This window comes from Cupressus sempervirens, chromosome 5, assembly GCF_028749045.1.
Source record: "Cupressus sempervirens isolate cs-2001-9-10 chromosome 5, ASM2874904v1, whole genome shotgun sequence".
Taxonomy (NCBI): Eukaryota; Viridiplantae; Streptophyta; class Pinopsida; order Cupressales; family Cupressaceae; genus Cupressus; species Cupressus sempervirens.
The window spans coordinates 545,696,156-545,709,499 of NC_143122.1; the positions used below are offsets into that span (position 1 = coordinate 545,696,156).

The 13,344-nt window shown below is 38.8% G+C and overlaps 1 pseudogene; it reads left to right on the forward strand.

Moving 5' to 3' along the window:
* The first annotated feature begins 3,614 nt into the window (after positions 1 to 3,614).
* On the forward strand, positions 3,615 to 11,104 carry LOC149557100 (phenylalanine ammonia-lyase 2-like; annotated as a pseudogene).
* The last annotated feature ends 2,240 nt before the right edge of the window (positions 11,105 to 13,344 follow it).

Here is a 13,344-nt window from a genome sequence, read left to right on the forward strand (position 1 = left end):
ACTTCGAACTTGCTATAGTTACCATCAATGATGCAATTATTGGAGGCCTTGCAATGGGAATCATCATAAAGTTTTCATTAATTGGGTCATTAATCAAGTTGAAAAAATGTTGAAGCTAGTATTTCTAATTTGGGCAGCCATTTTAAAAGTTTTTGCATCTATTGTTTCTTATGTGTTTTCCTTTACCCTTGTAGACAGGAATGAGCAGTGCATTGGAGACATTATGTAGGCAGGCTTTTGGAACAGGGGATATTCATATGCTAAGTGTGTATATGCAAAGATCTTGGATTATTTCCATAACCATAGCAATTGCACTTAGTCCTCTTTACATATTTGTTGGGCCAATACTCAAGGCATTTGGACAATCTGAAGAGATTTCTCAAGTTACCCAAAAAAATTGCATTTGGACGCTTCCCCAACTCCTTGCATTTGAAATTTATTTCCCAGTCCATAAGTTTCTTTAGGCATAGAGAAAAGTGATGGCCATGGCATGGATCTCTCTAATTAACTTGATCCTTCACATTTTTCTCTATTGGAGATGCAAAGTAAAATTGGGATGGGGGTTAGCGGGAGCAACAATGGGGCTAAACATATCATGGTGGATAATAACATTGGAGTAGTTGATATATGTAGCATGCGGCCCATGCTCAAATTGTCCATATCAACTTTCAGAGATTTGGGGGCTTTTGTTAAACTTTCCACGGCTTCTACACTAATGCTATGGTATACGATAGATAATAGATAATATGTAGAAAATTCAAAGAATATATTTTGAGATAAAAGTCTCATCTTTCATACATAGTCTCCTATCGATAAGGTAGAAATACACCAAAACTTTTGAGAGGCTTTTCTCCACCATTGAAGCAAACCCTTTTTCATAACTCTATTTCTAATGCTTTTTGTTGTAAGATTCTATTATTCTGCTTGTATTTAGAACTACTCCTCTACTATAGAATGTCATATATATTGGAATCTCGTACTAATGATATAGTTTTTCCTTTGTATAACCTCTGTTATGGACTAATATGAAGTTACATCATTTTAGATCCCTGCAAGAGTTGCACTCTTCTCTTTGAATTTTTTTCAAAAAAATTAAATAGATCTCTTGTTTGGTCTTCAATGATATGTTGGGCATGTTCTATTCATTATACGGAAGCTCCACATAGGTCTGTTATAAGAACTTCTGCTTGATGCCTTTGAATTTTAGAGCATTACCTCTGCTATATTAATGCCATGTTGATATAAATTTGAACCTTCTGAAAAGTGCATTTGCTAAATATCATGCTTAGTGATATTCTGAGAACATTATATATGCATATCTCCTGTATGTTTTTTGGAGATCTTTTCACGTGGAAACTATTTTGGACCATTCTATACGAAACTCATATTGCAAATTTTTATATTTTTGCCTCATTTGCACAAAAACACCACGCAAAAATAGACCATCTGAAAACATCGTGCTCCCTTTTACAAATCAACTTGGCATTCCTAAATAATTTCTCTTTAAAGTAGCTCTTATTTTGGGCATGTCTTGTTGTATACTACCGCTTTTGTTCTTTGGCTCAAATCATCATGATCATAAATTTCGGTGATCTTGAATCTTTATTCGGTTATAACTATGTGCTATGAATCCCTTTCTTATTCTTTTGTTTGCATATAATATCTTTTGTTTGACTTTAACAACAGGCTATGTGATCCAATAAATTGAACCCTCCTATAGCTTAATGAGTCCTTGTAAGTTCAAAAACAACTTAGAACTTTAAAGCCCTTGAAAACAAGATTCTAGTAGAGCTAGAGTCCCTGTCTATAGTTTAGGAAAAAGACAACTACCTATAATCTTTATAATAATTTGTATGAAGTTTGAGCATAGCCTTGCAATAGATCTCAAGGGTGCCAATTATGAGCAAGATCAAGTCAACCAAAGCCAAGATTTAGTCAACCAAATCCAATTACTTCTTCAACCTTATCTTGGTTGTAGAGAAAAATATCATAAGAAAGATAAAATATTATGATATCGCAGTGTACTTACACATAGATGACTTACTAAATAGTACACAAGTCTTTTCAACCATACTAAACTCATGCTTCTCTTTCCCACTCCCTATGTTTCTAGTGGTTCAAGCTTCCATGATTAACTAATAAAAAACTGAAATCATTGATTGAATGTAATTTTATGACTACAATTATAATTACTAGGAGCTAATGCTTGCATCATTGCAATAATGAAGGAATGCAGTTGTAGTGTCATTAATTTTTAAAATGAAAAGGAAATTATATAATACATCTTGGGTGAGGAGATTTCTCCATGATGTGGCAAAGAACCTCAATGAAATGACATTGTACAATATTGAAATAAAATTGGAAACAAGTGCCACATAATGACTTACTACTTCCCTTAATGAATTTAAATATAATTTATATATATATATATATATATATATATATATATATATATATATATATATATATATATATATATATATATATAAAACTTTAATAACTTATATCAAATTGTTGATAAAATAACATTTAATTCTATAATATTGTGTGAAAATGATAATATTTATAATTTTTTTATTTGTATTATAATATTCTTTTAAATATATATTACAAATGAAAATAAGTTCGCGTATTATTTTTTAATATATAATTAATATAAAAATAAAAAATCTTAATCAAACATAAAAATGATTTTTTTAAAATTTTCAAAAGATTCAAATATTGACATATTAATGATGTAAGCACAAAAACTAGACAATATTAATCTACTATTAATTTATTAATGATGCAACAAATATTTGTATAATGTCAATTTTATATGCTTCATTCTATTATATATATCTTCAAATAAAAACTCTATTGGCTACCTTTGGGTGCAAGTGCTAATATATATGTTGTGATGCTTTCTCAATATACCAATACTCACTAATTAATAATATATTCATAATGAGTTAGATAAGTACTTGCATTAATGTTACCTTATATATTAGTGGGACAGGAAATGAGGAGTCACTGTAGAATTCAAATCTACACACATTTCCGTGGTGGTCCTCCTTACCTTGTGGTTCTCCGCTTTGTCTGATTTTGTAAGCCATCGATTAAACTTGAACTCCACGCGGCTGCTTCCCTCTGTTCTGAAATGAAGTCGTTCGATTTTCGCCCGGGGACGGTATTTATAATACTGTCTTACCTAGCACGTTACACGTTTTAACTTTATATATAAACATGTATATAAGGACCGAGATAAAATATAAGCAAATGATAAATATATAGGAATGTTTGCTGACGCTACTCGACAAATTTCACCAGCAACGCTTAGATATGGATTTAAATTTGACGGTTGGCCCTGCCTCTCAAGCAATATTTTTGGTACGGGAATTCAGCTAAAAGTTAAAATAATTATATTCAAACACAACATTCACTTTAAAATATAAAATATATATAAACTAAATAATGAGCAGAAGACTAAGTTTAGGGGAAAAAGAAAAAGAAAATTATCTACAAACACAACATTCACATTAAAAATATATAAACTAAATAATGAGTACAGAAGACTAAGTTTAGGGAAAAAAGTGAAGCAAGGCAATCCGAGTACCAAATGTTACGACGAAATCCATGGTGCAAGCGTACTGGACTCTTCCTCCAACCACTACACTTGACTTTGCCTCGTGACGCGGCCAGACCTTTTCTCTCTCCCTCCACTTGCACCCCACTTATAAATACCGGGCCTCTGCAATCGTTATATTCACTGCATACTCTCAACTCTTTCCCCGGAGATTGCAGTCTATCAAAAGAGGCGGAACATTCGTTGTTGATATAATCAATCTACGCAGTCTTATTTTAACATTGCAGGAATTGAGATGTCTGGGAGCAATGCGACTTCTGTGTTGAACTTGGCGAGGGAGATATGCCGGCTGCCTCCACTGCCCCTGCCGGTTGGCGAGGTGAACCCGATCCACGTGGAAGGATTAGGCCACGTCAGCAATCCGCCTCACTGGAAGAAGGCGGCGGAGGCAATGGAATGCAGCCACGTGACGAAGTGAGGAGGATGATCGGGCAGTTTTACCAAGCGCGCAAGGTAGTGCTGCGAGGCACTACCCTGACGGTGGGTCAGGTAACGGCGGTCACTCCAAGAGGAGAAGTGAAAGTGGAGTTGGACGAGGCGAGAGCAAAAGCGAGAGTTAAGGAGAGTGCAAAATGGGTGGCGAAAAACATGGCGGTCACAACAGGCTTCGGAGCCACGTCTCACCGCCGGAAGAACAAGGCGGTCGATCTCCAGCGGGAGCTCATCCGGTTCCTGAACGCGGGCGTGTTGGGGAAGGAGGAGGGGCTGCAGCTGCCGTCAGAGTACACGAAGGCGGCCATGCTGGTGAGGGCGAATACACTTATGCAGGGCTACTCGGGCGTACGGTGGGAAGTACTGGAGGCCCTGCAGAAGCTCGTGGATTCAAACATTACTCCCAAGGTGCCCCTCAGAGGAACAATCACGGCCTCCGGTGACCTGATTCCGCTGTCCTACATTGCCGGGTTGCTGACGGGGCGCCCCAATTCGAGAGCCGTGACAGGGGACGGCGAGGAGGTGGATGCCCTGGAGGCGCTGAAGAGAGCGGGCATCAATAGCGGCCCATTTGAATTGCAGCCCAAGGAAGGCCTCGCGCTCGTCAATGGCACTGCAGTCGGATCGGCCGTGGCGGCCTCCGTGTGCTTCGACGCCAATCTGATCGCCGTCCTGGCGGAGATAATGTCTGCCCTCTTCTGCGAAGTGATGCAGGGGAAGCCCGAATTCACTGATCCGCTCACACACGAATTGAAGCACCATCCGGGCCAGATCGAAGCGGCGGCCGTCATGGAGTTTCTGCTCGACGGCAGCGATTACGTTAAGGAAGCAAAGCAGGTGCAGGAGAGGGATCCCCTGAGGAAACCCCGCTACGCCCTGCGAACGTCACCGCAGTGGCTGGGCCCACAGATCGAAGTGATCCGCGCGGCCACGCACTCCATCGAGCGCGAGATCAATTCCGTGAACGACAACCCGTTGATCGACGTGGCCCGTGACATGGCGCTCCACGGCGGCAACTTCCAGGGCACGCCAATCGGAGTGTCCATGGACAACATCAGAATCGCCCTGGCGGCCATCGGGAAGCTCATGTTTGCGCAGTTCTCGGAGCTGGTGTGCGACTACTACAACGGCGGCCTGCCCTCGAATCTGTTGGGGGGGCCGAACCCGAGCCTGGACTACGGATTCAAGGGCGCCGAGATCGCCATGGCTTCGTACACGTCTGAGCTCCTCTACCTCGCCTCCCCCGTCACCACGCACGTCCAGAGCGCCGAGCAGCACAACCAGGACGTCAACTCCCTCGGCCTCATCTCCGCCCGCAAGACGGCCGAGGCGATTCAGATACTAAAGCTCATGTCTGCCACTTATCTGGTGGCTCTCTGCCAGGCCATCGATCTCCGGCACTTCGAGGAAAACATGCGGGCCGTCGTGAAACACGTCGTGATGGAGACGGCGAGAAAGACGCTCACGAGTGCAGAAGACGGATCTCTGCTCCCGACGCGATTCTGTGAGAAGGAGCTGCTTGTAGAAACCTGGAAAGATCCAAACAACAGCAGAGAAAAAAATAATATCCAATACACCATAACAGTAAAATAACTTTGCTCAAGAACAGAACATACTTTGTTTTGGGGACAGAATCATGATCTTTTATTAATCAAATTGAAGGAAATTATTACAAAAGAAAAAAAGAAGAAGACTGAATACTGCTTGGAACCCAAGTCTTTAAATTAAAAAAGAAAGCTAAGATAATTGCATTATCTATGACAATGATTAAGGATGGGAGAAGAAGTAATTAAGACTAAACTAAAATGCATCCAAAAATATCATCTAATGCATGTCATATGTACAACATGCTTCTTGTTTAAACTACTCCTGAACTGAAGTATTTTAGAAATTATTTATAGAACGGTGGAAATGGAGCGGTGGAGCTGGAGTTTCAAGTGAAGATCTCAACATCAATCTTCATACTCCCCCTTGATGCTGAGAGGACTCACAATCTGATCTCTGAGTACCAAAAACTGATCTTTTGTAACTGTCTTTGTGAAGATGTCTGCAATTTGCTCCTTTGTGCTGATGTACTTCAACTCAACCGCTTTATTTTGTACCAAATCTCTGATAAAATGTTGTTTAAGATCAAAGTGTTTGGTCCTGCTGTGATGAACCGAATTCTTGGCCAATTTAATGGCACTTATGTTGTCACAAAAAATCACAGTAGGCTGAACCTGTATATCTCCAATTTCTTTTAGAAGCTTTCCAAGCCATAAAGCTTGTGTTCCAGCTGAAGTGACCGCAACATATTCCGCTTCTGTAGAAGAGAGAGCAACCATACTTTGCTTCTTTGAACTCCATGTAATTAAACTAGAACCCAAAGAAAAACAATTACCAGATGTAGATTTTTGGTCATCCAAACAATCTCCCCAATCTGAATCACTAAAGCCAACAAGCTCAAACTTATTAGAAGAATAGTGAATGCCAAAATCTACTGTGCTTTTCACATACCTTAAAATTCTCTTGGCTGCCTTCATATGTTCCTCTAATGAATTTGTCATATACCTTGAAACCAATGAAACTGAATAAGCAATATCAGGCCTTGTGTGAGTTAAAAACATCAAACTCCCCACAATGCTCCTGTATGATGTCTCATCAACAATTTCAGCACCATCATCTCTACATAATGCAACTCCATGAGCAATTGGAGTGGAAAGAGGTTTACAATCAGCCATATCAAATTTCTTCAACATATCTTTTGAATATTTTTCTTGACAAATACAAATTTCATCTTTACCTTGATAAACCTCCATGCCAAAAAAGTACTTCATGAGGCCTAAATCTTTCATCTCAAACTCATTCATCATAGCAACTTTAAATTCATCTTTCATCTTTGAACTACTACCCATATATAACAAATCATCAACATACAGACTCACAATGAGAATATCATTACCTTCTTGTTTGTAGTAAAGGGTAGGTTCACTCTTACTTTTTTGAAAGCCTCAATTCTTGCATACCATGCACGTGGTGCTTGCTTGAGGCCATACAAAGCCTTCTTCAACTTGTAGACATAATCTTCTTTGCCTTGAATCTCAAAACCTTGTGGCTGTCCCACATATACCTCTTCTTCTAAGTACCCATTCAAGAAGGCACTTTTCACATCCATGTGATGAATACTCCATTTCTTTTGAGCTGCAAGAGATATTAGCATCCTAATAGTTTCTTGTCTTGCTACTAGTGCAAAAGTTTCTTCATAATCAATGCCATACCTTTTAGTGAAACCTTTAGCAACCAATCTTGCTTTGTGTCTTTCAACACTCCCATCACTATTATACTTGGTCTTATAGACCCATTTTGTGCCAATCTTCTTCTTCTTATGTGGAAGATCTACAAGCTCCCATTTTTCATTCCTATCAATGGAATCCATCTCTTCATTCATTGCTTGCATCTAAACCTCATTAGCACATGCATCTTCAAAACATGATGGCTCAAAATCAACTTTAGCTAGTAATGCAAAATTTACTGTCTCACCTATTGGATCTTCTTCATGTGCTTGATTTTGACACCTCTCATAAATATCACTCAATCTTCTTACCTTCCTTGGAGGACTTGAGGATGGACTTGCTCTTGGGATTGGTGAGGGGTTTCTTGGTGGGCTTGGTGATCTTGAAATAGAACCATTAGCTGGCTGCTCATTATCATTATCAGTAATATCATCATCATCCAAAACTGATTTTGGCTTTCCAATATGTTGTTTTTGATGACCATAAACTCCCCCTTCATCAAAAATCACATCTCTTGAAACAACAATCTTATTAGTAATAGGATTGAATAATCTATAAGCTTTGCTTTCCTCACTATAGCCCACAAAAATACATGATTCACTTTTAGCATCTAGCTTTTGCCTATTCTAATCAAGGATGCGAACATAAGCCAAAAAACCAAAAAATTTAAAATGATTTACATTAGGCTTTTTCTCATACCATGCTTCATATGGAGTCATCTTGTGTAGGGCACTTGTAGGACTCCTGTTGAGAATATATATGGTTGTAGCAACTGAATCAGCCCAATAAGAATTATTCAAACCCTTGGTTTGTAACATGCTCCTTGCCATTTCTACCACAGTACGATTCTTCCTTTCAGCCACTCCATTCTGTTGGGGTGTGTATGCAGTTGTGAGTTGTATTTTGATGCCATTCATCTCACAAAAAATTTGAAAATTGTTTGAGCAAAATTCTCCTCCTCGGTCTGTTCTCAAACATCTGATTGTGTTCCCTTTCTCATTCTCTACACGATCTTTAAACCTTTTGAATGTATCAAAGACTTCATCCTTAGTCTTCAAAAAAATACCCAACACATGTGTGAGTAATCATCTATAAAAGTAATGAAATATGATGACTTACCCAAGCTTTGTGTTTGCATTGGACCACAAATATTTGAATGAATAAGCTGAAGTGGGTATTGGGCCCGCCATGCATTGCCTTTTGGAAATGATTCCCTTGAATGTTTCCCTTTTGCACACCCTTCACAAATCTGTTTATGCTCTTCAACCTTAGGCAATCCAAGAACTAATGCATTTGATGTTAGATTCTTCAAACTATTGAAATTCAAATGGCCATACCTGAGATGCGACAACCAAATTTTATGCTCATAAGCCATATTGACAAGCTGATTATCATTTTGACCAAACTTCAAAGGAAAAATCCTATTCTTTGTCATAGGAACAATTGTAATCACTTTATTTTTTTTATTCTTATCATAGATAGTACAGTGCATGTTCTCAAATACCACTCTATAATTCTTCTCACATAGCTGCCCAACACTCAATAAATTATGCTTTACCTTGGGAGTATAATAAATATCTTGAACACTTTTCATACCTTCCTTTGTCTGAACATCCATGGCTCCTTTGGCCGCAACATCCACAGTATTGTTATTACTAAGGGTAATATTGGATCTGTAACTATCATCAAGCTTTGAAAATATTTCTCTGTTACCAGACATATGGTTAGAGCATCCAGAATCCAAATACCAAACATCATTCACATTAATTTCACCTTTCCCATAACACAAAAATAAATTACTCGAGGAAGGATCCTCATCTTGTTGGGCATAATTTGCATTATTGTTACCTGATTTCAGTCTACACTCTCTCTCAAAATGTCCATACTTATTGCAATGATAGCATTGGATGGTCCTTTTATCAAATTTGCCTCTACCTCTTCCTCCTTGAGCACCTCCTCTTCCTCTAGATCCTCTTGAAAAATTCTGATTTTGGCCCTTTCTCGAGCCTTTGTTGTTGTTACTACTACTGCTAGCACCATCGTTCTTTGAAATTTGCAATTGGCAAGCAAAAGCCTTCTCATTAACACTGGTAGATGTGTCCCTTATTCTATCCTCATGTGATATAAGAGATCCAACCAATTCATGATACTCCATGGTAGCTAAATTTTTTCTTTCTTCTATGGCAATTACTACAATATTCCATCTTGGGGTTAGAGATCTCAATACCTTTTGTATTATTTGCTCTTGAGCAATAGATTCACCCAAAGTGGCCATTTTATGAGTCACATCTTTCACTCTCACATAGAAATCTCCCACACTCTCTGTCTCCTTCATCTTCAAGTTCTCATATTCTCTTTTCAAGGTTTGTAGCTTTACAACCTTAATCTGATCATTGACATGGTAAGCATCTTTTAGAGTCTTTCAGGCCTCTTTTGTTGTCTGTGCATCAGCAATTCGAGGAAACAAGCTCTTATCAAGAGCCATTTGAATGTGAAACAATGCCATTGCATTCTTCTTCTCAGCTTCTTTCTTCAATCTCCTATCATTAGGTTGGAGAGTATTCCAATCTGCAGGCTCTTCATATCCAGATTCAACGATCTCCCAATAATATTTCCCAATCAAAAAAGTCTTCATCTTGATTGACCAATATTGGTAATCAACTCCATCAAACTCTGGGATTTGCAAATTGTTTGCCATGCTGTTGTCTTCCAAACACCTTCAACTCTGATACCAAATGTAGAAACCTGGAAAGATCCAAACAACAACAGAGAAAAAAATAATATCGAATACACCATAACAGTAAAATAACTTTGCTCAAGAACACAACATACTCTATTTTGGGGATAGAATCATGATCTTTTATTAATCAAATTGAAGGAAATTATTACAAAAGAAAAAAAAAAGATTGTATACTGCTTGGAACGCAAGTCTTTAAATTAAAAAAGAAAGCTAAGATAATTGCATTATCCATGCTAATGATTAAGGATGGGAGAAGAAGTAACTAAGACTAAACTAAAATGCATCCAAAAATATCATCTAATGCATGCCATATGTACATCATGCTTCTTGTTTAAACTACTCCTGAACTGAAGTATTCTAGAAATTATTTATAGAACGGTGGAAATGGAGTAGTGGAGCTGGAGTTTGAAGTGAAGATCTCAGCATCAATCTTCACTGCTGCAAGTGGTGGAGCATCAGCCAGTGTTCTCCTACATCGATGACCCGTCCAACACATCCTACGCGCTCATGCTTCAGCTTCGTGAAGTTCTCATTGACGCCGCCCTCAACTGCCCCGTCCAAGATGACGACACCCAGCTCAGAGCACCGTTGCTCTTCCGCAAGATTTTGGTGTTCCAAAAGGAGTTGAATTCTCGGCTGGACAAGGAGGTCCCCACCGCCCGAGAGAGATTCGACGCGAGAGACTTTCCCGTCCCAAACAAGATAAAGAAATGCAGGACTTACCCGATGTATCACTTCGTGAGATGTCAGCTGGGAACAGAGTTGTTGAGTGGGACCAAGACAAGGAGTCCGGGAGAGGACATCGAGAAAGTGTATAGGGGGATCTGTGAGCCAGAGAAGAAGTTCGGGGAGGTAGCGGTGAGATGTTTGGACATGTGGCGGGGCTCCGCGGGGCCATTTACACCGCGGGCATAGAATCCTCCCGTGTCGCTGGCACCATTCAATGCATCGTATTGGTCATGGTTCAACACTACCAAGTCGCCCTCGGCCACCAGTAGCAGAGGATTCTGGAGCACTGCCAATGCTACGCTTTGATGCCCGTGGCTATATAGCCATGAAAATGCACTCCCTTTACATTGTTTTTTCTAACTTTTCAAAAAAAATTCTAAGTCTTCTCCTTCGTAAGGAAGTGCATTTTCATGGCTATATAGACTCCTTCTAAGTCCGCTTTGATCTACTCTTCTTCCACCCAATGTGAGTTTACGCTTGTGTTAAAATATGGATACCCTTTCCACGTTTGGATTCCCTCTTCCACTTGTTGTAAAGACCTACTCGTACAACAATATGCCAACTCATCCATAAAGTGAGAAATACGGAAAAAGAGGAAAGACACATCAGCAAAGGAGTTGAAAAAGTCAAGAAACTTATTAAGTCAATTGGAATAGATACATAGTTAGTTAACTCCAATAACAATGTTGTTCGGATGTATTTATGCACAAAAGATAAGACTTCATTACATCCATTCAATGAAATGTCGACGTAAATGAATATGGTACATAGGTACATTTCAAAAGATACCATTTTCTTTTTCGTTGCAAGGAAGTGATAGGTGCTGTAATTTTAGAGAGCCCTTCCACAAACTTCCTGTAATAACTAACCAACCCCATAAAACTTTTACCTCGCTGACGTTCTGAGGTATTGGCACTCAAGAATGGCTTTAATCTTTGTTGGATCCACTGCAATACCATTTGTTGATAAGATGTGTCCCAAATAATGGATCTCCTTTCGATAAAACAAACACTCTAAGAGTTTTCCAAAAAGTTTCTTCTCTCTAAGGTGTTGCAAAATTATACGCAAGTGCTCTTCGTGTTCCTCCACAGTCTTAGAATATATCAAAATGTCATCAATAAAAATTTCCACAAACTTATCAAGACAATCCCAGAACACACTATTCATCAAGTTCATGAAAGCCATAGGGGCATTCGTTAGTCCAAAAGGTAAGACTACGAATTCATAATTCCCGCACCTTGTTCTAAATGCTATTTTGGATATGTCTACCTCCTTGATCCGAAGTTGGTGATATCTGGATCTTAGATCTATCTTTGAGAAGATGGTTGCCCCTTTCATTTGATCAAACAATTCATCAATACAGGGTAAAGGATATTGATTCTTTATGGTAACCTTATTCAGCATACAGTAATCAATGCATAACCTTAAGGTACCATCCTTCTTTTTGACAAAAATTACAGGTGCTTCCCAAGGTGATACACTTGGTATGATAAAACCCTTTTCTAAGAGTTCCTACAATTGAGTGTTAAACTCATACATCTCGGTGGAAGTCATGCAATAAGGAACCTTTGATTGAGGTTCAACCCCTGGTACCAAATCAATAGAAAAATTGAACTCCCTTTGTGGAGGTAGTTTTGGCAAATCATCTGGAAACACATCTTGAATTCCTTTAAGATCGCATAATCCTCTAAACAAGGTGGGGTTTCTTCTTTGAAATCCTTAACAAGTGCCACATACAACTGACACCCCTTTCTCCTTACTTTCTTTAATTGCATAGCAGAGATGTGTCTTAGCTCAAGTGGTCTTTTGACACCATTCAACGTCACTGAGTGCCCTATGTCATCACGACATTCAATTACCTTATCCTTACAATTTACTAAGGCCTTATGTTCACTTAACCAGTTAATGCCTAGGATGAAATCGTAAGAACCTAAAGGAGCTACAAAAAGATTGACCTTTGTTTGAAAGTTGGGAAGTTCCAACTCACTACAGAAAAGACATTGCTCTACCCGCTACTCAGCCCTATTACCATACTCTATAGTCCATGGTTCAACCATATAACCAACTCTAATAGGTAATCTAGCTACTACTTTAGGATCTATGAAACATTTAGTAGCACCAGTATCAACTAGAATAGAAATAGTAATACCAAAAAGTGTACCAGTTAGTTGAATAGGTGTAGCTTGAAAATCTGCTTGTCAATGATCAACTGTAGCATGAATGTGATGTTGTGATGGAATTTCCTTTCTATCAGACCGCTGCGGACATTTACCAACAAAGTCATTACCACCATAGACAAAGCATCCAGTTCTAGGACCCTTCCTATCATCATTTCTATTTTGATCATTCATGTTATTCCAGTTCCTTCCGCTTTTCTCATTTCCATTCCTGTTGTTTTTTTTATTTTGGTTTCTATTACCATTCCAATTCCCTTTGTTTCTGTTCCTGTCAAAACTCTCTTGTCCTTTTTCCATATTTTTGATCTATTGTTTCTTCCCATTTCCTTTATACCTATCATCTTGGCACCCCTTTTTATCTTGATATCC